Consider the following 24,737-nt stretch of genomic DNA (forward strand, 5'->3'; position numbering starts at 1 on the left):
TCTAATCTCATAGAAGTTAGAAAAAAAAGTTGATAATCAAAATCCACAGAAAATACAGAAGATTCCATTAACTCTGAGAATGATTATCAGGTATCCTTAGGACCTCAAGAAAGCTGTTTTCTCCTGGGCCTGTGGAGAGCTCAAGTGCCAGGAACCTACCACAAAGTTGGTGGCGGTAGTGGGGTGGGGGTGGGGGGGAGGGGGCAGTGAAGTGCTGAAGGGTTTCTCAGTCTTCTTTAATTAGAGTGGGAAGAAAAGAGCACCTCCTCATTTTAGAGTACAAGGTGTGAACTCACTCTCAGCTGCCAAATGAGCTTCACCTTGGGCTGTTCTGCATGTTTTCTCCTAGTGCTTTAAGCCACCCTGAGATGTACAGACCAATACTGGCCGTCATAAAAATACACTTGAGTACATAGACCACTGACACTATAAGGCAAATGAACAATGAAGTCTACGTAGCAGCCAACTAACAACATGATGATAGGATCACATCTGCACCTATCAATATTAACCTTGAATGTAAATGAGCTAAATGCCTCAATTAATAGGCAGAGAGTGGCAAGTCGGACAAAGCAGCAAGACCCAACTGTATGTCTTCAAGAGACCCATCTCATGTGCAGAGACACCAATAGCCTCAAAGTAAGGGGATGGAGAAAGATCTTTCAAGCAAATGGAAAACCAGAAACAGCACTCTGTATCCAACAAAAACAGAATATACATTCTTCTCAGCTGCTCATGGTGGTACATACTCTTAAAACTGACCACAATTGCTTTCTTGGCCAGAAGGCAATTCTCAACAAATTCAAGAAACCTGAAATACCAGCCGGGTGTGGTGGCTCACACGTGTAATCCCAACACTTTGAAAGGCTGAGGTGGGCAAATCACTTGAGGTCAAGAGTTCGAGACCAGCCTGGCCAACATGGTGAAAACCCATCTCTACTGAAAAATATAAAACTTAGCCAAGCATGGTGGCATGTGCCTGTAATCCCAGCTACTCGGGAGGCTGAGTCACGAGAATTACTTGAACCTGGGAGGAGGAGGTTGCAATGAGCTGAGATCATGCCATTGCACTCCAGCCTGGTTGACAGAGTGAGACTCATCTCAAAAAACAAAAACAAAACCTGAAATACCAACCACACTCCTGGGTCACAGTGCCATAAAAATAAACACCAAGAAGATCTCTCAAAACCATATAATTAAGTGGAAATTAATCTACTCCTGAATGACTTTTGGGTAAACAAAGAGAAATTAAGGCAGAAATTAAGTAATTGTTAACAACTAATGAAGACAAAGATAAAAACATACCAGAATCTTTGGGACACAGCTAAAGCAGTGTTAAGGGAAAACAATAGTGCCAAATGCCCACATCAAAAAGATAGATCTCAACCTAACATCACATGTAGAGGAACTAAGTAAACAAGAGCAAACCAACCCCAAAGCCAGCAGAAGAGAATACCCAAAATCAGAGCTGAACTGAACAAAATGGAGATGAGAAAAACCATACAAAAGATCAAAGAAAGCAAAAGTTGGTTCTTTGAAAGAATAAATAAAGTTGATAGGCCACTAACTAGACTAATAAACAGAGGGGCGAGAAAATCCAAATAAACACAATCAGGAATGACAAAGGGGATGTTGTCACTGACCACACAAAAATACAAAAAACGCTTGGAGACTATTATGAACACCTCTATGCACACAAACTAGAAAACCCAGAAGAATGGATAAATTCCTGGGAACATACAACCTCCCAAGATCGAACCAGAAATTGAAACCCCGAACAGACCAATAACAAGTTCCAAAAATTGAGTCAGTAATAAAAAGCCTACTAACCAGAAAAAGTCCTGGACCAGATGGATTCAGAGCCAAATTCTACCAGACATGTAAAGAGGAGCTGGTATCATTCCTACTGAAACTATTCCAAAAAAATTGAGAAAGAGGGACGCCTCCCTAACTCAGTCTATGAGGCCAGCATCATTCCAATACCAGAACCTGGCAGAGACACAACAGAAGAAAAGAACTTCAGACCAATAACCCTGATGAACATATGTGCAAAAATCCTCAACAAAATACTACCAAATGAAATCCAGCAGCACACCAAAAAGCTAATCCATCATGATCAAGTAGGCTTTATCCCTGGAATGCAGAGTTGCTCAACCTACCCAAATCAATAAATGTGATTCATCACATAAAGAGAACTAAAAACAAAAACCACATGTAGATGCAGAAAAGGCTTTTGGTAAAATTCAACATTGATTCATGTTAAAAACCCTCAACAAACTAGGTTTGAAGTTACAGTCCTCAAAATAATAAGAGCCATCTCTGACAAACCCAAAGCCAATATAATATTGAATTGGCAAAAGCTAGAAGCATTCTATTTAGGAACTGGAACAAGACAAGGATACCCAGTCTCACTACTATTCAACATAGTACTGGAAGTTCTGTTCGGAGCAGTCAGGTGAGAGAAAGAAAGAAAAGGCATCCAGATAGGAGGGGAGGAAGTCAAATTATCTCTCTTCACAGATAATGATTCTATACCTAGAAAACTCCATGGTCTCTTCCCGAGGGCTTCTAGATCTGAAAAAGAACGTCAGCAGAGTTTCAGGATACAAAATCAGTTTACAAAAATCTGTAGCATTTCTATACACCAGTAACATCTAAACAGAGAACCATGTGAAGAATGCAGTTTCATTCACAGTAGCCTCAAGAAGAATAAAATACCTAGGAATACAGCTAACCGAAGAGGTGAACGATCTCTACAATGAGAATTTTACAAGACACTGCACAAAGAAATCAGATTACACAAACAAATGGAAAAAATATTCCATGCTCCTGGATAGGAAGAATTAATATCGTTAAAACCGCCATACTGGTCAAAGCAATTTACACATTCAGTGTTACTCTTTTCAAACTGCTAATGACATTTTTCACAGAGTTAGGAAAAAAAATTCAAAAATTCATATGGAACCAAGAAGGAGCTCAAATAGCCAAAGCAATCCTAAGCAAAAAGAACAAAGCTGGAGGCATCACACTACCTGTCTTCAAATTATAAGGTTACAGTAAGCAAGACAGCATGGCACTGGTACAGAAACGGACACATAGACTAATGGAACAGGTTAGAGAACTCAGAAGTAAAGCCACATACCTAAAACCATCTGATGTTCAACAAAATTGACAATAACAAGCAATGGGGAAAGAACTCCCTATTCAATAAATGGTGCTGGGATAACTGGATAGCCATAGGCAGAAGAATGAAACTGAACCCCTATCTTTCACCATATATAAAAATCAACTCAAAGTGGATTAAAGGCTTAAATGTAAAACCTAAAACTATGAAAAAACCTAAAACTAGAAGAAAACCTAGCAAGTACCATTTTGAACATCAGCCCTGGCAAAGACTTCATGATGAAGACTCCAAAAGCAACTGCAACAAAACCAAAAATTGCCAAGTAAGCCTTAATTAAACTAAAGAGCTTCTGCACAGAAAATGAAACTGTCAACAGAGTAAACAGCCTACAGAATGAGAGAAAATATCTGCAAACTGTGCATCTGACAAAGGTTTAATAACCAGAATCTATAAGGAACTTAGTAAGCAAAAAGGAACTCCATTAAAAAATGGGCAAAGGACATGAACACTTTTCAAAAGAAACATAAGAAAAAAAATGCTTAATATCACTAATTAGGGGAATGCAAACCAAAACCACAATGAGATACCATCTCACACCAGTCAGAAAGGCTATTATTAAAAAAGTCAAAAACTAACTGATGCTGGTGAGGTTGTGGAGAAAAGAGAATGCTTATACACTGCAAATAGGAATGTAAATTAGTTTAGCCATTGTGGAAAGCAGTCTGGAAATTTCTCAGGTAACTTAAAACTACCGTTTAACCCAGCAATCCCTTTACTATACCCAAAGGAATATAAATAGTTCTACATAAAGACACATGCACATATACGTTTACTGTGGCACTATTCACAATGGCAAAGATATGGAATCAGCCTACAAGCCCAAGTGTGGTGGCTCACGCCTGTAATCCTAGCACTTTGGGAGACCGAGGCGGGTGGAGTTCGGCGAGGTCAGGAGTTTGAGACCAGCCTGGCCAACATGGTGAAACCTTGTCTCTACTAAAAATACAAAAATTAGCTGGGCATGGTGGCGGGCGCCTATAATCCCAGCTACTCAAGGCAAGATAATCGTTTGAACCTAGGAAGCAGAGGTTGCAGTTAGCCAAAATCATGCCATTGCACTCCAGCCTGGGCGACAGGGTGAGACTCTGTCTCAAAAAAAAAAAAAAAAAAAAAAGAAAAAAGAAAAGAAAGAAAATGTGTGTATACACCATGGAATAGAATACTACACAACTATAAAGAATGAGATAATGTCCTTTGCAGCAACATGGATGGAGCTGGAGGCCATTATCTTAAGACAATTAATGCAGGAACAGAAAACCAAATACTGTATGTTGTCACTTTTAAATGGGAGCTAAACATTGAGTACACATGGACATAAGGGAGCAATAGACACCAGGACCTACCTGAGGGTGGAGGGCGAAAGGAGGGTAAAGACTGAAAAACTACCTTTTGGGTATTATGCTGATGACCTGGGCGACAAAATTATCTGTATACAAAACCCCTATGGCATTGTAGTTTACCTATATAACAAACCTACACATCTACCCCTTGAACCTAAAATAGAAGTTGAATAGTGAAAAAAAATTTAAAAATATATTTTTAATGAGGGAGAAGGGGACTGGGCATGGTGGCTCATACCTATAATCCCAGCACTTCAGAAGATTGAGGCAGGAGGATTGCTTGAGGCCAGGAGTTTGAGACCACCTTAGGGAACATAGACCCCATCCTTACAAAAAATTTCAAACAGCAGGTGTGTTGGCATGTGCCCATAGTCCCAGGTACTCGGGAAGATGAGGAGGGAGGATCACTTGAGCCAGGGGTTTGAGGCTGCAGTGAGCTGTGACCATGCCACTGCAGTCCAGCCTGGATGATAGAGCAGAATCGTATCGAATGAAAAAGAGGGAGAAGAGGCAAAAAATTTCGCCTTGAGCTAGCCCTGCCATTAGATGAACCCATTAAAAGCAATTTCCTGTTTGGTAAACTCAAAGTTCACTGATGGATGCTGTCGTCGTTAGATCACTTTAAAAACTGTACAGTGTGGTCCAGCACAGAGCACAGTCTTTCAAATGAAAGAAAGCTGGATTTAAATTCTGACTCTGCCTCCTAGGGTGTAGCCTTAAACCAAGGACATTCCTTCAACTCTTGCTTTGATCATAACTAAAATGAAGGATAATCAGTAATGTGAGTATACTGAAAAAAAGGAAAGTACTGAGCATGGTGCTGGCACCCAAGGGAGGCTCAATAACTTTCTTTATTTTTATTTCATAGAATTCATGACCTCAAAGAACATATCTATGAGTGATTTCTGATAGGGAAACATGTTGACCTGCCCCAAATACCTAGTGCTTTAAAAAAATAGTCACATGTCTAATAGTCTATACAAATTCTCTCTTGTCAGGTAGAAGCGAGAGCAAGAGTCTTAAACAAATACCCTTGTGAACTCCAAAATACTTCAAACTTTTGATTACAAAGATTTTGTCATGGACAGGGGACATAGCTAGGGGTGTTGGAAACCACACCCACTTCCACCTGAGGGAAAGACAGGATAGTAACTGAGTGACCACTAGATATCCTCTCTCAGAGTTGAAGGGTCCTTAAGCCTGAGAGGTCATTATTGTCATCATCTGTGCCCTGTAATGAGGTATTAGCAGGGGTGATGTGTATTTCTTCTGGACTGGGAATTTAACTGCTGGTTTATGTTCTTCCAGAGCTCTCTCTTTGCCCACTAGCAGGGCAATAGCTGGTGCTGAAAACAGTGGCTGCTTGGCAAGCCTGGATCTCCAAGTGACTCCAAGTGACCCCCTCAGCAACTCCTGATGAACAGGTAGCATGAAAAAGAAACCTTGTTGGTTTATACCAGTGAGATATGGGAGTTGTATATCATTGCAGCATAATCTAGGCTATAGATGATGCAATACTGCTACATTAGGGTTTTTGATTTCTAGGTCAGGCCCTATGCCTAGGATAGCTTACTGCTGACACACTCTTCAGCCAGTCTCTCAGCTCTGCACAGCACCAGATATGCCAGGATTTTGGCCTTTGACTCAGAGCTCTTTTCTGGAATTCTCTTCTTCATGACCAGAGAATAACTCTGTCTTGCTTTGCTGATAAGAGATATTAATCTAGAAATGGCTATAGTTATAGTTCATACAGGAAATGTGTAAAAAATTGGGCTAATCTAGAGAAGAGAAAATAAAAGGTGGGGAGTCTTAGTTGCATTCAAATCCCTGGTTCTAGTTGTACCTGAGATGCAGTTACATTCTTACTGTTCCTTTAGTTTGCTGAATAACATAATGAATCCCCATGTTGACAAGGTTAAGTTAGATTTCTATCATTTTTCTAGGAATAACATAGTGTTTTTATTTGCCCAGATGTTATAGCTCACCTAAAAAAAAAAACCCTATCTATCCAGGGCTTTTGTTGCCTGTTTTTTTTTGAGACAGAGTCTCACTCTGTTGCCCAGGCTGGAATGCAGTGGTGCGATCTTGGCTCACTGCAACCTCTGCCTCCAGGGTTCAAGCAGTTCTCCTGCCTCATCATCCCTGGTAGCTGGGACTACAGGCATGCACCACCACCCCTAATTTTTGTATTTTTAGTAGAAACGGGGTTTCACCATGTTGGCCAGGCTAGTCTCAAACTCCTGACCTCAGGTGATCCTCCCGCCTCAGCCTCCCAAAGTTCTGGGATTACAGGCATGAGCCACCATGCCTGGCCTATTGCCATTTTCAATGTTGTGTCCAGTGATGCTTCTTTACACCTAGAAGTCTTCAGGGGATTTGTATATGGATTGTGAAATCCTCTAGTGACATGGAAGTTTCTATGTCATGCAGAGAGAGAAATTGTGATGCCTGGATGCCTGAGGTTTTTTGGAGTGAGGTACTATGCATTTGCAAGTAATTGTAAACTGTATAATACAGGATTAAAAGATAAACTATTGTTGCATTTAGAACTGTGTTTAGAATACAATAATTTGTTGTTGTTGTTGTTTTGTAATAGGACTGAAACCAATAATAAGGCAAGTCGACCAAAGGTTCTGTGGTGTAGACAAGACAACAAAAGGACAGACGACTTGTGGAACCTAGCATTGTTCTTCTGCAGCACTACGTAACATTTGTGCTCCGTAAGATCTTTGCAAACCACACACAAGAATTGCTGGTCATCCTGCCAATAGATGCTGCTCACAGAACCAAATTTCCTGTGCTGGATTGTCACTCATGGGCTTGAGAGTAGGAGACTGGAGACCAAGGTGGCTAGAATCCAGTTGGGCCTGACGTCTCCCTGTTGAAAGAGCTCCTTGTGGAATGGACAGCACATGGCTCCCGTGGTGGATCTGATAGTGGTACAGCACCAAGTGATGCAGGCCTGCCTGGGCCATGGCCACAGAAGATGCTCCCAGGGTCCCCCGTGTACTCCAGACACACTGCAGGCCACCTCTCCCAGCAGGTTCCTAGTCATGGGCCCCATCATCATGACTTCTGTCCAAAGTGTGCTCAGAAATCTCTTCCTTAACACCTGTGACTTTCTGACAGGTGGAGGATGTGGTCAGGAATGGGAAAAGGATTCAAGACAGGAAGAGGGAGGGGTTCAGGATGAAGAGAGATAATCTGTGCCACAGATGCTGGCCCTGCAGTTACCTCCCACCTAGTCCATGCACACACATTTTAATCCCCTCCCATTCCTCTACATGCTGCGGCCAGAGAGGCCTTTCTCAAAGTGGAAGTCTCATCCTCACTTCTCTGGTTACAGTGCTGGGCCATGAATGACTTACAAGGCTTAGCAGGAACTGTCTGCACACTCCCCGCTCCTGCCTGCTACCTTGTTTCCCTCCAGTCGCGAGAGCAAACATTGATTGAGCATTAACAATGTGCCAGGCTTGTCCTAAGTCCTTCATATGTATTCACTCAAACAATCCTCACAACATTCCTGTCACATCTCCTGTTTCACAGTGAGGGTTCTAAAGCACGCAGTGGGTGAGGAACTTGTCCAGGGTCACACAACTAAGTGGGGGTGGAGAAACATCAAATCTAGGTGGTCCAGGTGGTGGCCAGAACCCATCAGCACCTCACTACAGCTGCCTCCAGCTTCTCCCTCTAGGAAATACTCTTCCCTGTCAACTCCTGTTGTCCTCTGGGCTCAGTTGCCATGTCATCTCCTCAAGGAGGACATCCTGAGATGCTCCCCGACTAGGGTGGGCACCCACTTCCACACTCCAAATGCATATCTATTTGACGTGTGTATTGCTGCATCCCCACTGCATGGCAGATAGCAGGCCCCTAATAAGTATGATTTGAGCAAATAAATATAGTTATTCAAAAAATAGGGAGGACTTCTTGTTTCTAGTAATGGTGGGCTAGGACATTTGGACCAACCCTCCTGCAGAAAATAGCCATTTATTTTGATGCAATATACCTGACTACGACTATAGAGATTTCACATATTTGGAGGGCTATTATGTGAAGATTTATACTTACTCTTGGTGACATAGAGGTTAGAAATTGGTCGTTTCCATAGAGTATGAGAGAGACAGAATTGTGCTCATCATAAGGATCTTTTTTAAAAATTAGACTTAATAAAATGGGCTGCTTTGGTAGGTGGTGAGTTGTCTGTCACGAAAGAGATTCAGCCACTTGCTCTGAGAAAGCTGGAGAATATCAACATTGCAAGGGTCGGCCACCTCATCTCTGAGGCCCCCTCCTCGCTTAGGTTGCCATTGTACGTGGAACACTGGGCTGAGTGTCACAGAACTTGGGTTCCACAAGCTATACGATCATGGCTGGTTATTTTTGGATCTATTCCTAGTATCTGTTAGTTAAGCTGACCCATCAGTACTGACCCACTTCACAGAGTTACGAAGGGATTAAATTTGGTATTACATATAAATTTTTATTTTGTTTGCTTTTTGTTGTTTTTTGTTTTGCTTTTTTCTTTGCATTATGAAATCCCATCAACTTTTTCCATTCTTTTATTTCTTAAAAAATTGATATCATCATAACAAAATAATTTTTAAAATAAAAATAAAAAAACCCTGCAACCCCACTATCTAATACAATAATCATACTTTTTTCTCTCTATTCTCTTTTATTGTGACCAAGGATGACTTCGGACATTGATGTGAGGAACTATTTCGTTTAACATCCTGCTATCTGAACATGATTCACACTCAGCCTTTCACCACCCCCCAAGTACTACACATGATATGATAATAGTATTGGTGGTGGTTTTAGAGAGTTGGAGAGAAAACTGAAGTTGGATTTGGGTAAAAGAAGAAAGAGTGGGCATTATGTTTTCTCCATTCTAAAGCCTATAGAGCAATGTTAATTGTTCCCACCCCTCTGCTATTCTGTCTCTTCAGGTACTGTGTGTAGAAATGTGATTGAGATTGAAGTCAGGGCCTCTGCCCTTTTCCCTCCAGAAACAAAACCAAGATAATTTATCCTGAACACACACGGTGAAAAAAGGAAGGAAGGGAGCGGGGAGAAAAAGTCCAGGTCTTACCTGGGATTCTCTGTCTCCTGCAACATGAAGGGTTTAGCCTGGGAGGAGGTGGTGAGAACTCTGGGAGAGAAAAAAGAAGGAAAGAATAGTTTTACCCATGCTGAAGTTAAACCTTTACCTAGAGAAGCAAAACAAACAAACACTGTTCCATTTTGTGCCTCCCTTCCTAGAGTTTTGGCCAAAGGTTTAACTAAGTAATTGGTTTTACCAGGGCACTCACTCCTCTTATCCCGAGTCTGTTTGCCTCCCTCCCCATCATCCTCCTCACGTCTTTCAGGCAGGGTAGGGACAGCAGCAGGAGGAGATTCTGGGAGCTTGGCAACTCCTGTAAGGACCGCAGGACAGCCCCTCTGTGGGGATGCATGGTGCTCCATCTGCCGTCCTTCTGAGAAGAAGAATGCACTGCCTTCACTTTACTGTGTTAGAGTCCATCCAGACGGTTCTATCCAAAGAATAGTTTCTTTTTTCCCCAACAGGCAATCAGGAAATGATTCCTTTCCCGACTACTTTTGTCTAGTGCCTGGGAATCTTGAGTCAATCCCTCAGTAAGTCAGTGACTAAGGAAATCTCCCCTCTCTGAGCCTCCCAGTTCATGTTGCTTAGGGAACCTGATATTTTCATGAAATCTGCCTACACATGGGCAGCCCAACAGCAGAGCTAATGGTGGTGACCAAAGTGAACAAAGAAGTACAGTTGTGCCAGCTTCCTAGTTGCCCATGTGGACAAGTCAGCAGGATCAGGACACGAGGAAGAGTAAATGTGAGACAGTCATGTGACTTCTGCGATAATATTCTAGATTTTTAAACCCTGAAATTTTGCTAAAATTTTGGTGAAACCCTGAACTTTCTTCATTGCATATACTGGCCCTATCTGTACCATCATACAGCTATCTCACATTAAAGCTATTTTTCTTCAGCACTGATGAGTAAGGTTGGTATGTTTGAGTTCCTCAGATCAACAAAAACCCATTTTCCTGTAAGTCTTATGTTTAGTATTTAAGGAACTAAAACTTAAATACATTGTGTGAAATGGTTGACACTTCACTGATAATGATTTATTGCTTGGATTAATAAATTTTCCAAAAGTTGTCTTATTATGTAGAATATGGTTTGCAACCAGCAGAACCATTAATCTATACTGTGATAAAATGCACTATGTATAATTGTTTAAAAGCTTCTACTTAATGATGTAACATGCTGTATTTAATTACACATTTGGCTAAACTGTATACTAACATCTGATGGCATTTTTCCAGTGTGTTGCTTTTTTCAAATACTTTATTGTAGAAAGCTGTTCTTAATATTTTTCAAGTTTTTCTCTTTGAATTTTGCTAATGTTTTCCTTGAATTATGAGCACTGACAGAATGTGCTTAGCACTTTTGGCTATTCACACAGCTTTTGAGCATGATTTGCATCCAGTATTGACATTGCTAGCAATAATAAGCCATCTGTGAGTTTTGTCAGAAGTTATTGGGGATTTTTTAAATTTTAGAAATGCAAATTAATTGTTTCCTTGAACTAACTTATGCAGTTGCAAAGGCATTTCCAGTTGTTATGCTTTTTGTACAATATCAGGTGTTCCAGATTATGATTCATTATTAATGTCATTGCTTCCTTGTTCCCTCTGAGATCCAGAAGATTCATGTTTACAATATTCAGAAACAAAAAGGTATCCAAAGTTTGTCACTTTATTATTACTGTTCCTAATATTCTGTTTAAGTTTTTGAATTCATAGATATCAAAACACTGCACAGTTATGATTTTCACAGGAATAACAACATACCAACAATAAGAACAAAAGAAAAGCAAATAGGCTATCTAAATTTTTGACTATTAGGATAATGATAAATTGACAGTTTTTCTAAATCTCACAGTAAAGAATGTGCAGCAACCCAGCAACACTGCTACCTGTGACCTCAGGCTGCAGCGTCAGCTCTTCCCTGGATCTCCAGCCTGCCAGTCTAACCTGAAAATTATGTACTTGCCAGCCCCTACAGTCATGTGAGTGAACTGGCCCAGACTGGTCACCAGGTCAGTTTCTGTGTGACATTAATTCATTCCATGTTCAGCAGTCTTTTTGGAGCCGAGATGTACCTATCATCTGCCTTTTGGGTGCTCAGGGTGGAGAACCAGAAAAGTATAATCTAGTGTGTATCCTCAAAGAGCTAACAATATGGGGTGGTACCCATAGGTCTGGGAACACTTTACTGACTCTGTGAGGCATACCAAGAGACGTCAGAGACCAGTCCCTCCTCAAATGCCAAATGAAATGCAGAGAAATAGTTTGCTGAAGTTCATAGGCCAGATATCCCAGTGGTCAGGGAGTTTCATGAATGAGATGGAACTTTGCATGGAACCTGAGGGATGTGTACCATTTGAGTGGATGAAGAAAATGAAAGAAAGACATTCCAAGCAGCTAGAAGTTAGGAAGCAGCAGGGTGTGTGGTGGGATTGAGCACAGTGGATTCAGAGGATAGACTGCAGTTCAATAATTTTTAGTAAATATCTCCCAACTGTTTGGCACTATTGGAACAAGTTCTTGAATGCCAAATGAAGGTATAAATCAGTGAGAGGCATAATAAAAGCTGAGCAGTGCTTGGCTTTTTATGAGCTGATCCTGACAGGAGCAGCTATTCAACAAAATTGCCAGGCCATTGTTACATAGTCCCTGCCTTCTAGGGGCTCACTGCCTACTAGGAGAGAGAGTCTGAAAGTTGGTGCAGCGTGTAACTGTTGGATCAGGAGTTTTGAGCCTGTGAACTGTGGGACCCCAGAGGAGGGTGTGACTACTCTAGGCAGAACAATTCCACAGTTTATATTTAACCTTGAAATTCATTAGAGGATTTTTCAGCAGAGGGTTGGTACTTAAGGTTTGCATTCTGTAGAACCTCAAGGAAAGCTGTACTGTGCATAATGTACCCTCTTATGTTAATGTGGTGTACTGTGATCCTGTTTCAGGGATTTGCACTTAGAATCTGTTACAGTGAGCAAAGAAGCAGACCTGTGGGCTCATAGTCTTCACCCCCCCGACCCATATATACAAGATGAACAGAGCTGTGGAGGTTAGACAACTTGCCCGAACAACACAGTTCATGGTAAAGCCCAAGACTGTACCTGCCCGTCCAGTGCTTTTTCATTGTATCCTGGAACTAAGCATAGACCACTTCCCAGGCACAGCTGACAGCAAGTAAAGGAGATCATAATCAGGGGACCAGACAACTTTGTCTTAAGTGTGAATGTCACCTAAGGAGCAGCTGTGAGAGCAGAAGGGTGGGGTAGAGGAGCAGACACCATGAGGGAGAGTCCTTGGGGGTGCGTCTGCCAGACTGACACTGCCTGGCCTGGGCAATGGAGGGGCTGGCAGGAACCACAGGTACTGGTGGTGTGGCTACTACAGTTACAACTGCCTGTGCTTGGACGTGGACCCTCTGCAATACGCAGTCTCATTCATTGCCCCCTACATTCTACACCAAGTAGAAATGGAAGGCGAATGGGTACTTCACAGAGAGACAAGATCTAAGTGGAGAAGGAATGCATCCTGTGGCTGCGGAGATCCTTGGAGCTTGGAGGGGAAAGCTTGAGCCCCACTGGTGATGACCTCCCACAGCTCCCCAACTCAGCCCTCCCCAAGTCCCCACTGGGGGCCAATTCTCCAGATTGGGGGGACTTCCCCATAGCTCATCCATCATAGGGATGTTGGTATCTACTGTTGGTTGGGTAGGGCCGATGTGCTGAGGATGGCTCCCCCACAAGCAAGAGATGTGGATTTGGGGAGCTTCCCATCTTGCGTCCCTTGGGCAGTGCTACCTGCCCCATTTTTTAAAGTGTTTGATGAGATGGAACTGCTTCCAGGAGACCACTGGGCTTTTTTTTATGGACTCTTAAAGGTTTCTCACACTTCTGACCTTTCCCACTGGAGATCCGGCAGCTATAAATCTCAGTAACTAACATTTATCTAGAAACACTGACTGGTGGCTTGATAAGAGAAATTTTGAAGAGGTTCTTAACTCTGAAGGAGAATGTGTTCCTTCAGGCATGCTGCCTGCCTTGCCCTGGCAGCAGCCAAAGCATCAAGAGTTATGGTGCCTTTGCCTTTGTCATTGGAGTAGATACCATTCAACAGGCCTGTGCCTGGGCCCTTTCTGCTTTCTCTTCCACAGAGCCTCCCGGTGCACAGATGAACTCTAGGGTTCTGGGCCCTGTGGAAATCACACTGACCTGGTAACATAATGAAGAGGGACCATAGAGCTTGTGGACACCAGGCCTGCAGGAGATGGAACCTTCTAGAAGGGAGTGGCTGTGGTGGTGCCTTCTGGAGAATAGCAAAGATAAACATGCCATGTACAGCACGAGGGGCTCCTCACCCTGAGATGGGGTAAGGAGATGGATGTAGGCAGAGAGCCACTTCTCAGGGAAAGGAGAGGAGGGGCCCTTCTGGAGATTTTCAGCAGAGTTAGGGCTGAGGCTGGGGGGTCAGCACCCCTCACCTATCCTTCCTTTCTGAGAGCCAACTTCTGAGCCCACCATCCCTATCAGGGGAATATTTCCCAGCCACAAGTAACCACTGACCTGTAGTCACTGGCGTTGTGGTTGCTGGAGCTGTGATCACTGGGGCTGTGGTTACAGGAGCTGTGTTCTGGAGGAACAAGAGTTCAGATGCAGAATGTTACTCTGGGTTTTCTTATTCTCACCTACGGGTGCCTCAGCCGAAGGGGTTAAACTTCTGCCCCTTTTCCTTCTGGAGCCCCTGTGGAGACTCCTGCTATGCAGCAAAGCCTGGAAGGGGCCCCTGGCTATGGAGGGGAGGTTGAGCAGCCACAGGTTTGGTTGGAAGAAGGAGACCTGGACTCCCAGATCCTCAATACCCAGGGAAAGTCAGTTCCTGTGGCTGCCCCTGACACTAGGACCTGGATCTGAGTGAGCATTTTTTCTGCTCCTCCCTGAGCTTTCAGGCACAGGGCTACATGAGGCTCAGGAACTCCCAGAGTCCTGGGGAAATGGGTCTGTTTCTCATGGGACAAAAATTCTCAGGTCCTTCTCTTTCAGATTCCTAAGTTGCTTATAAGAGATTAAGTGGGAATAAGCCAGTGCTTGAAATGGCAAATCTGAAGGGAGTGTGTAATGTGCATGTGTCTCTGTGTGTACATGTAGATGTATAAGGTATACGCATCTGTATGTATGTAGATTTGTATATATGTGTGTGTTTATAAGCATGTATGGGTTTTTGTATATGTATGTGCACATTGATGTATATAAGCATAGCATGTGTGGGTGTGTTTGTGTGTATTGCTCTGTGACTTCCTCATACTGGCACCACCCTGGCCTTTTCTTGGTTGCCCCCACCCTGTGGGTTGTAAGGAGCAGAACAGCGCTCCACCTGCAGGCATGGAAGGGGGGTCAGGAGAAGTGTTGGGGAGAGCTGGTCCTCTTCACACTTGGAATAAGGAAACAGGAGCTAAATGGATGGGTCCCTCCCTTTTACAGAATTCTGCATTAATAAAAGTGTCAGTCACTTTCCTAAGGGATTTACAGGAATTAAATCATTTAAACTTCACAAGAGCCCCATGACATAGGGACAACTTTCAACCCCATTTTTCAGACAAGGAAACTGAGGTCAGTAGGAGATTCGTTGACTCTCAGTGGGCTGATTCATGATTCTAAGGAAACAGTCTGACTGCTGAGCCCAAGTAACCATGCTGTCCTGCTGACCCCCATATTTGTCCACTGGCCACCTATGAGTCACCTCCGGTGGGCTCTGAGCAGCTTCCCTTTCTTCTCCAGGCACAGAGACTGAACTGGAGTCTACTGCATTTGCCACAGTCCTCATGAGGGCAACTACAGGGAGCTGAGGGGCTTGAAGTTGATAGTGGCAGGAGGCAAATCCCTAGGCAGATAGGGGCAGGTGCCCAGTGAAATCGCACCTTCAAGCCAAAAACAGCCTGAAGCCTGAACACTGGGCTGCTTGTTCTGTATGAAACCCACAACTCAAAGTGAGAATTTCTGTTCCTGTTTGCCCACTTTTTCCCAATTGATTCTTTCTGAATAATGCTTTTAAGCCAATTGAATGATGCCCTATGCAGTGCTACCTGTGCCTATAAAAGCCCAAGATTCAGATACACAGAGGGACTCCCCGGCCTTCAGGTTGGGGTAAGAAACCACCCTCGCATCCCCTCTCTGCTGATGGCTGTTTCATCACTCAATAAAGCTATTCTTTACCCTCTTCACCCTACAACTGTCAGTGTAACCTCATTCTTCTTGGACAGGGGACAAGAACTGGGAACCCACTGTGGCCCTCTGCCCGCTGAGGGCAGCCACCCCTTATGATGGGAAGTGGCAACAGAGCTGACAGAGCTGTTAATGAGTGGGACTAAAAGAGCTAATTAGCATGCCGTAACACCTCCTTGGGGGCTTCAGAGTTGCAGGCACCACTGCCTGGGCACCACCCTGTATGTACCCCCTCACCTGGACGTCAGGGGGATCCAGCTGCAAGCCCCACACAGAGCCCACTCCTGTGCCGGAGCTTGGAATGGCTGGCTGGGTTGTGCACTTGCTTGCTCAGACACTCCCTCCCATCAGGGGCTGAGCACACAGTTGTGGCGGCCACAGGATCCACGCTGGAGTGCAAGCCAGGCGTGGCCCAATGGGCTGAGTAAATGGGGCGTCTCCTGTGGTGACCCCCACCCTAGTGAGGCCTGGGGTGGGGGGTGGGGAATCACCAGCCTCAGAGGTCTTGGACTGGCAAGTGGCTGAGAAAAATCCTGTGTCAAAGTGACCCATAGTCAGCCAGGTGTGGTGGGTCATGCCTGTAATCCCAGGAATTTGGGAGGCTGAGGTGGGCAGATCATGAGGTCAGGAGTTCAAGACCAGCCTGGCCAAATATGGTGAAACCCCGTCCCTACTAAAAATACAAAAATTAGCTGGGTGTGGTGGCATGCACCTGTAGTTCCAGCTACTCAGGAGGCTGGGGCAGAAGAATCGCTTGAACCTGGGAGGCAGAGATTGCAGTGAGCTGAGATTGTGCCACTGCACTCCAGCCTGGGCAACAGAGCGAGACTCCATCTCAAAAAAAAAAAAAAAAAAAAGGTGACCCATAGGCTGATGGGGTGTTCTTGCTGCAGGTGGGGAAAGGATGGGTTATATCTGCCCTGGAGTCAATGTGTTTGCATCACGGTATATGAGGTGCACTATCCAGAATGCTGAAGGGTAAAGACCAGCAGTGGCCATGCAAAGTCTATTCATCACCTTTTATTTCATAGTCTGAGAACACAGCCCATGTGGGCCTGAGAGCCTTCGGGTGTTCACTCATCTCCTTCCAATCCCTGCTGGCCCCTTCTCTTCTTCCAACTGAACCCCTGGTAATACTGGCATTACAGAATGAACCGTGATGGGGAGTCTAGCCAAGCCCCTGCTGCCAGTTCCTCCATTCTTCCTGCCACTTCCTAGTGGGGTCTCCTGGATGATGTGAGAGGAGAGCAACTGAGATAGTAAGAGAACTTGACGTTTACACTGGTAAAGAGAAAGCGGGTTGTCAACCTAGGAGAAAGATAAGGGCTGCCATAGGGAAGGGATGAGAGAAGTTCTAACTGGCCCTAAGGGTCACTTAACTCAGTGAAAGCTGTGAAATGTTTTTTCAGTTACTTATTGCTATGTAAGAAATTACCAATGTAGCAGCTTATAGTAATGTGTATTATCTCACATTTTCTGTAGGTTAGAAACCCAGGCATAGCTGTGCTGCTTCCTCTGCATAGAGTTTCTTACAAGGCTTTAATCAGAATATCTGCCATGGCTGGTTTCTACCTGAAGGCTGAACTGGGGAAGGATCCACTTCCAGGCTTAGGTGATTATTGGAAGGATTAAGTTCCTTGACGACTGTTAGACTGACATCCTCAGTCTTAATGGCCTGGTGGCCAGAGGCTGACCTCAGTTCCCTGCCATATGAGCCTTTCTGCTCCATCAAAACTTGCAAGCAAAGAGGGAAGAAGACAGTCATCTAGCAAGACAGAAGTGGGGTCAGAGACCCCAAGAAAAGCGGGTAGCCAGGCCTCTTCCCTGGACAGTGTCTTGCACAGGTTGGACCAACACTGAGGTCATTTTAACCCAGGTCCTGAGTTGGACCAGATGACCTGCAGATGTGTGCTTCGTTTATGAAAGCAAATCCCTGGATACAAAAATCAAACATGTTACTGGAAAGGCTCCTCTTGAGTTCTCTGTGAACCTGGGAGGGCACGCTCTTTTAATATTTCTCCCTGTTACTTTTCAGACCTCCTGCATCTCTAAAGAACCACCATCACTAAATCAACTTTGTAATTCAAAATTATTATTTTGAGACAAGGTCTCACTCTGTTGCCCAGGCTGTAGTGCAGTGGCACAATCAGAGCTCACTGCAGCCACAACCTCCCTGGGCTCAGGCGACCCTCCTGCCCTCAGCCTCCCAAATAGGTGGGACTACAGGTGCACACCACCATGCCCGGCTAATTTTCATAGTTTTTTGTAGAGACAGGGTTTCATCATGTTGCCCTGGCTGGTCTCAAACTCTGGGTTCAAGCGATCAGCATCCCTTGGCCTCCTAAAGTGCTGGGATTACAGGCAGGAGCCACAGTGCCCATCCTCAAAGTTATTTTTGAATATCTATTAGATGCACAAAGTTTAAAAACTTAGTGTAATAAAAATATGTATACAGTGAAAAGTAAATTCCATCCTCTATCCCACCAACAGCTTTTCCAAATTCCCTGCCTGGACACAACCACGGTTACCAGTTTCTACAGTATTATAGATGGTGGTTTCCCTTTTTTCCCAGATATTTTACCACACTGAATCTGCACCTTTATGTTCACTTAATGATATGTTTTGAGATTATTCAATTTTTAACATCCAAATCTGGTTCTGTTTAAGATACTGATAATGATAGATAAAAAGATAGTGATAATGACAAGATATTGATAATTCTATTGCCCCTGATTTTTTAAAATTTGCAAATTATAGCAAAAATTATCCTTATTCCACACCACTGGTAGCACACCACTGGTGTTTTGCATTGCTATGCAGAAATACCTGAGACTGGGTAATTTATTTTTAAAAGATGTTTATTTGGCTCACAGTTCTGCAGGCTGACACAACGCATGGCACCAGCATCTGTTTCTGTTGAGGGCCTCACAAAGCTCTCAATCAGAGTGGAAGGCAAACAGGGAGCAGATGTGTTACATGGCAATAGAGTGAGCAAAAGAGAGGAGGTGGAGCCAGGCTCTTTTTAACAGTCAAATCTCGCAGTAACTAATAGAGTGAGAACTCACTCATATTCATGAGGAGGGCACCCAGCCATTCATGAGGATACACCCTCATGACCCAGACACTTCCCACTAGGCCCCACCTCCAACCCTGGGGATCACACATCAACATGAGATTTGGAAGGGACAAATATATAAACTATATCATCAATGGAGTTATCTGGGCACTCAGCCGCCCTGATTAAAAGCTGTATTCTACAGCCTTTCTTGAGGCTAGTGCTAAGTTTTGGCCAATAAGATGAAGCAGATGTGAAATTGTAGGTTTTACCCTTAAAGGTCCGGGCCTTTTTCTCCTTCCCAGCTTTCCCTGCCTTCCTCAAGGACCATAGACATGGTCTTGGGTGCTCCAAGTCATGCTAATAAGGGCAATACCCTTCTAATTATAATAGCAGAGAAGGAAGGCCAAAGGAGCCCTTATGCCTAGACAACTTCATAATGCAGATGCCCTAGTGGCCCTGGACTGTCTGCCTCACTGTCATGGGAGACATACACACTACTTTCCTATTTGACCATCTGGGTTGCTGCTGCACACAACTGAATTAATATCCTATCTAATAAGAATAGAGAGATTAGGACTTGCGGGGAGTAAGGAGCTGTGATAATCTGTTCTGGAGATGAGCAAAGACATACTGACAGTGTTTGCCACTCGGGGCTCCCTGGGATATTTATTCTGAGTTGAAGTAAGGGAAAGCTGGGGCACAGGGGACAGCACAGCGAGATTGGAGACTGTTATTTTCCCCATTTTTCTGGCCATGGAGGATTCCCTGGGGGAGTATTTGTACGTACCAGGTGTTAGATTTGTGTCTCTGTTTCTTCACTTCCTTTCCTCTTTACCACCAGATCCCTCATTCATCCCAGCCGAATCAGACTCACTGCCTCTCCTTATCTTCCTCCTGCTGCTGCTGCTATCTGATGACAGATGCAGGGCACTTCTTTAGGAGGTCATGGACTGACACAGTTCTCCTTCATTCTTGCTTGCAGTTCTCAAGAATAACTTTAGAATGTGCTGGAAATGCAGTAAATATCCTGAGATGCACAGGAACTACCTGAAACAGCCCAGACTTTGTTCCTGTCCCTCCTAGGGAATGCAACATTTTGAGTTAGGGAGGAACTGCCTGGGACAGCCTGGGCTTTTGTTCCTCTCTCCTGTGGAAGCAGGAAGTCCTTCAAAGCTTTTTTCAGTGATTCACAATGCCCCTGAGGCACATAACCCTGGTCAGGCTACCTTTTGGGGACCTTCAGCTGTTGTGCAATTAGGGCACATGCAGTTGAGACTCCATCCATCATTGGCAACCTTCTTGAACCTGACGGGACTGGCTCATAGTGCTTCTAGGCTTCTGTTGTCCCTTGCTGCCTATCTGTGTGTAATAAACCTGCTTCATATAGCTGTTTGGGTGTTTGTTCTCTCACGGTACTTGGCAATTGGTAAAACTGCAACCCAGGGTGCAGTGGGTGGAAGCATTCTGACTCCTAATTTTGGTGGTTAATAAAATGATAGTTTTCCCTATCCTCTATACAGTGTGAGTCCTTTCTTGGGATTGGTTACTTCTGAATCTGCATCACAGCAAGGACTGTGGAGGCTGAGGCTGAGAGGAACAACCCCTCAGGTCAAAAAAAGGAATACAGGGCCATTTGCCATCAGTTTCGTGGGGTGTCTATGCTTTCCCAGCGTGGCTTGGACAGTAACCTGACACATTTGACCCCTGATGTCTCCAAAATACATATTCCATCATAATTAGAATACTTACCATATTCTATTTATTATAACCATTACATTAGGTCCAGCTTATACTCCAAGGCTAAGGATTACATAAGGCCACAAATACCAGGAGATGAGGCCCTTTGGGGGCCATCTTTGTGTCTGCCTACCACAAAAGTGACCTTGAGAACAACCTACTGCATAGATTCCCACAGTGCTGTAGGAAGGGATGCAGAGATTATAAGGAGATACAGACCTGAAGTCGAGGATTTGGTGCTGAACCCTAGTAATACAAATCAAAATTATGATCCTAGAAAGGTAGTCCACAATTTCTGGTAATATTGGTAATAAAGGTGAGGAAATGAAAAGAAGGCCAGCTGTACTAATAGTTAATGTTCTCTATGATTTTTCTCATGGACCAGAGAATCTGCCAACCTCTTTTTGTTTAATGGTTACGTGGTTTAATTATAATCACACACAGGCTGAACAAACTTGTACTTCTCCCACAGCATAGATCATCCAGCTGCCCCACTCTCAGGGGAGGAGCACTTAAGTTTGCACGGCCCCACAGACCTCTGCAGCCCAAGCCACTGAGGCACTCAGAGACCTCTCCCATGTTGAATGCAGCTAAATAAACTACACAGAGTTTACATTACTACATCCACCCAGAACAAGGCCAACACATCCTACCCAACTGACACTTCAAACCCATCTCCAGGTGAAACGTTTTCTGCATGAAAGCTACTCTACACAACTGGAAGGAGAGACTGTTCCAGAAGATGCACAGATAACAATGCAAAAACATGAAAAACGAGGAAATATGATAACACTAAAACAATAATTTTTTAGTAGCCAATCCAAAATAAGTGAAAATTTATGAACTCTCTGAAAATAAATTCAAAATAATAATTTTAAGGAAACTCAACTAGATACAGGAGAATACAAATAGACAACTTCAACAAAACCAGAAAAACAATTCATGATCTGAATAAGAAATCCAACAAAGGGTGGATATCATAAAAGAACCAAAGAAGCCTGGGTAATCATGCCTGTGCTCCCAACACTTTGGGAGACCAAGGTGGGAGGATAACTAGAGCCAGGAGGTTAAGACCAGCCTGGGCAACATAGAAAAAAGATAAAATATTAAAGAAAAAAATTCAGATCTTACAGTTAAAGAAGTTCAGTGAATGAGATAAAAAATACAGTCAAGAGCTTTAACAACAGACTAACGTAAGAAAAAGGACTCTCAGGCAGCATTAATAAGAAAATTTATAGCACTAAACGCCCACACCACAAAGTTAGAAAGATCTCAAATTATCAACCTAACATCACAACTAAAAGAACTAGAGAAGCAAGAGTACACCAACCCAAAGCTAGCAGAAGATAATAAATAATCAAAATCAGAACTAAACTGGAGACCGAGACATGAAAAAACATTAAAAAGATCCACAAATCCAGGAGTTGTATTTTTAAAAATTAACAAGGTAGGCCACTAGCTACACTAATAAGAAAATATCCAAATAACACAATTAGAAATGACTAAGAAGATATTACCACTGACCCTACAGAAATACAAATAACCATTAAAGACTACTATGAACACGTATCTGTACACAAACTAGAAAATTTAGAAGAGATGGATACATTCCTGGACATATACACCTTCCCAAGACTGAACTAGGAAGAAACTGATTTCCTGAACAGACCAATAATGAGCTCCAAAATAGAATCAGTAACAAATAGCTTACCAACCAAAAAAAAAGAAAAAAAAAAAATTCCCAGCACCAGATAGATTCACAGCCCAATTCTACCAGATGTACAAAGAAGAGCTGGTACCATTCCTACTGGAACTATTCCCAAAAATTGAGGAGGAGGGACTCCTCCCTAATTAATTCCATGAGCCAGCATTATCCTGATACCAAAATCTAGCAGAGACATAACAACAACAACAAAAAAAGACAACTTCAGATCAATATCCTTGATGAACATTGATGGAAAAATCTTCAACAAAATACTTGGAAACTGAATCCAGCAACATATCAAAAAGCGAATCCACCACAATTAAGTAGGCATTATCACAATGCGAGATTGGTTCAGTAGACCCAAATCAATAAATGTGATTCATAAACAGAACTAAAAGCAAAAACTATATGATTACGTCAATAGATGCAAAAAAGCCTTTCAATAAAATTCAACATCACTTCATGTTAAAAATTCCCCATAAACTAGGTGTTGAAGGAACATAACTCAGAATAATAAGTGCCAACTATAACAAACTCACAGCCAACATCATACTGAATGGGCAAAACTGAATGGGCAAAAGCTACAAGCATTCCCCTTGAAAAGCACAAGATAAGGAAGCCCTTTCTCACCACTCCTATTCAATATAGTGTTGAAAGTCCTGATCACAGCAGTCAGGCAACAAAAATAATAAAAGGCATCCAAATAGGAAGAAAGGAAGTCAAACTATCCTTGTTTGCAGACAACATGATTCTGTATCTAGAAAACCCCATAGCCTCAGCCCAAAAGGTCCTTCAGCTGATAAACAATTTCAGCAAAGTTTCAGGAGACAAAATCAATGTACAAAAATCACTAACATTCCTATATACAATAGCCAAGCCAAGAGCCAAATCAGGAGCACAATCCCATTCATAATTGCCACAAAAAGAATAAAATACCTAGGACTACAGCTAACTAAGGAAGTAAAGGATCTCTACAATGAGAATCACAAACACTGCTCAAAGAAATCAGAGATGATGCAAACAAATGTAAAAACTTCCCATGCTCATGGCTAGGAAGAATCAACATCATTAAAGTGGTCATACTACCGAAAGCAGTTTATAGATTCAATGCTATTCCTATCAAACTATCAATTACATTTTTCACAGAACTAGAGAAAACTTTTAAAATTCATATAGAACCAAAGAGCCTGAATAGTCAAGGCAATCCTAGGCAAAAAGAACAAAGGTGGAGGCATCACATTACCTAACTTCAAACTACAAGGCTACTGTGACCAAAACAGCATGGTACTGATACAAAAGCAGACACACAGACCAATGGGACAGAATAGAAAGCCCAGAAATAAGGCAGCAAACCTACAGCCATCTGATCTTCAACAAAGTTGACAAAAACAAGCAATGGGGAAAGGGCTCCCTATTCAATAAATGGTGCTGGGATAACTGGTTGGCCATATGCAGAAGATCGTAACTGGACCCCACCCCTTTCTTTTACCATGTACAAAAATTAACTTAAGATGGTTTAAAGAGTTGAAACCCAAAATTATAAAAATTCTGTAGATAACTTAGGCAATGCCATTCTGGACATAGGATCTGGCAAAGATTTCATGATGAAGACAACAAAAGCAATCGTAACAAAAGCAAATATTGACAAATCAGATTTAAGAGCTTCTCCACAGCAAAAGAAACAATCAACAGGGCAGACAATCTACAGAATGAGAGAATAGTTTTGCAAACTGCATCTGACAAGGGACTAATATCTAGCATCTATAAAGAATTTAAACACAGTTACAGGAAAAAAAACCCCACTCCATTAAAAAATGGGCAAAGGACATGAACAGACGCTTTTCAAAGAAGACATACATGCAGCCAATTAGCATATAAAAAACTCAATTATCACTGATCATAAGAGAAATGCAAAATCAAAACCATAATGAGACATCATCTCATGCCAGTAAGGATGGCTATGAAAAAGTAAAAAAATAATAGATGCTGGTGAGGTTATGGAGAAAAGGAACACATACACTGTTGTTAGGAGTGTAAATTAGTTCAAGCACTGTGGAAAGCAGTGTGGCGACTCCTCAAAGAACTAAAAATAGAACTACCATTTGACCTACCAATTCCATTACTGGGTATTTACCTAAAGGAATATAAATCACTCTACCATAAAGACACATGCAAGTGTATGTTCATTGCAGCACTATTAACAATAACAAAGCCAGGCGCAGTGGCTCACCTCACACCTGTAACTCCAACATTTTCAGAGGCTGAGGCAAGCGGATCACCTGAGGTCAGCAGTTTGAGACCAGCCTGACCAACATGAAGAAACCCTTTCTCTACTAAAAATACAAAATTAGCCAGGCATGGTGGTGCATGCCTGTAATCCCAGCTACCTGGGA

The 24,737-nt window shown here is 42.9% G+C and overlaps 2 long non-coding RNA genes across 4 annotated transcripts in view; both read left to right on the forward strand.

Moving 5' to 3' along the window:
- Positions 1–24,244, forward strand: part of LOC144340524 (uncharacterized) — a 49,858-nt gene extending 25,614 nt beyond the window's left edge. For 2 of the 3 annotated variants that reach the window (XR_013416727.1, XR_013416726.1), the window contains 2 exons: positions 5,833–5,948; positions 7,121–11,297. This is a non-coding gene — a long non-coding RNA (uncharacterized LOC144340524). Of the gene's footprint in view, positions 1–5,832; positions 5,949–7,120; positions 11,651–12,577 lie in introns of those variants that run through there. The other variant, XR_013416725.1, reaches the window with a different exon arrangement.
- Positions 347–3,596, forward strand: LOC144340535 (uncharacterized). Its single transcript, XR_013416741.1, has 2 exons — positions 347–829; positions 965–3,596. It is a non-coding gene; the product is annotated as an uncharacterized LOC144340535 (long non-coding RNA).
- Positions 24,245–24,737: the final 493 nt, after the last annotated feature.

Source organism: Macaca mulatta, chromosome 4 (assembly GCF_049350105.2).
Source record: "Macaca mulatta isolate MMU2019108-1 chromosome 4, T2T-MMU8v2.0, whole genome shotgun sequence".
Taxonomy (NCBI): domain Eukaryota; kingdom Metazoa; phylum Chordata; class Mammalia; order Primates; family Cercopithecidae; genus Macaca; species Macaca mulatta.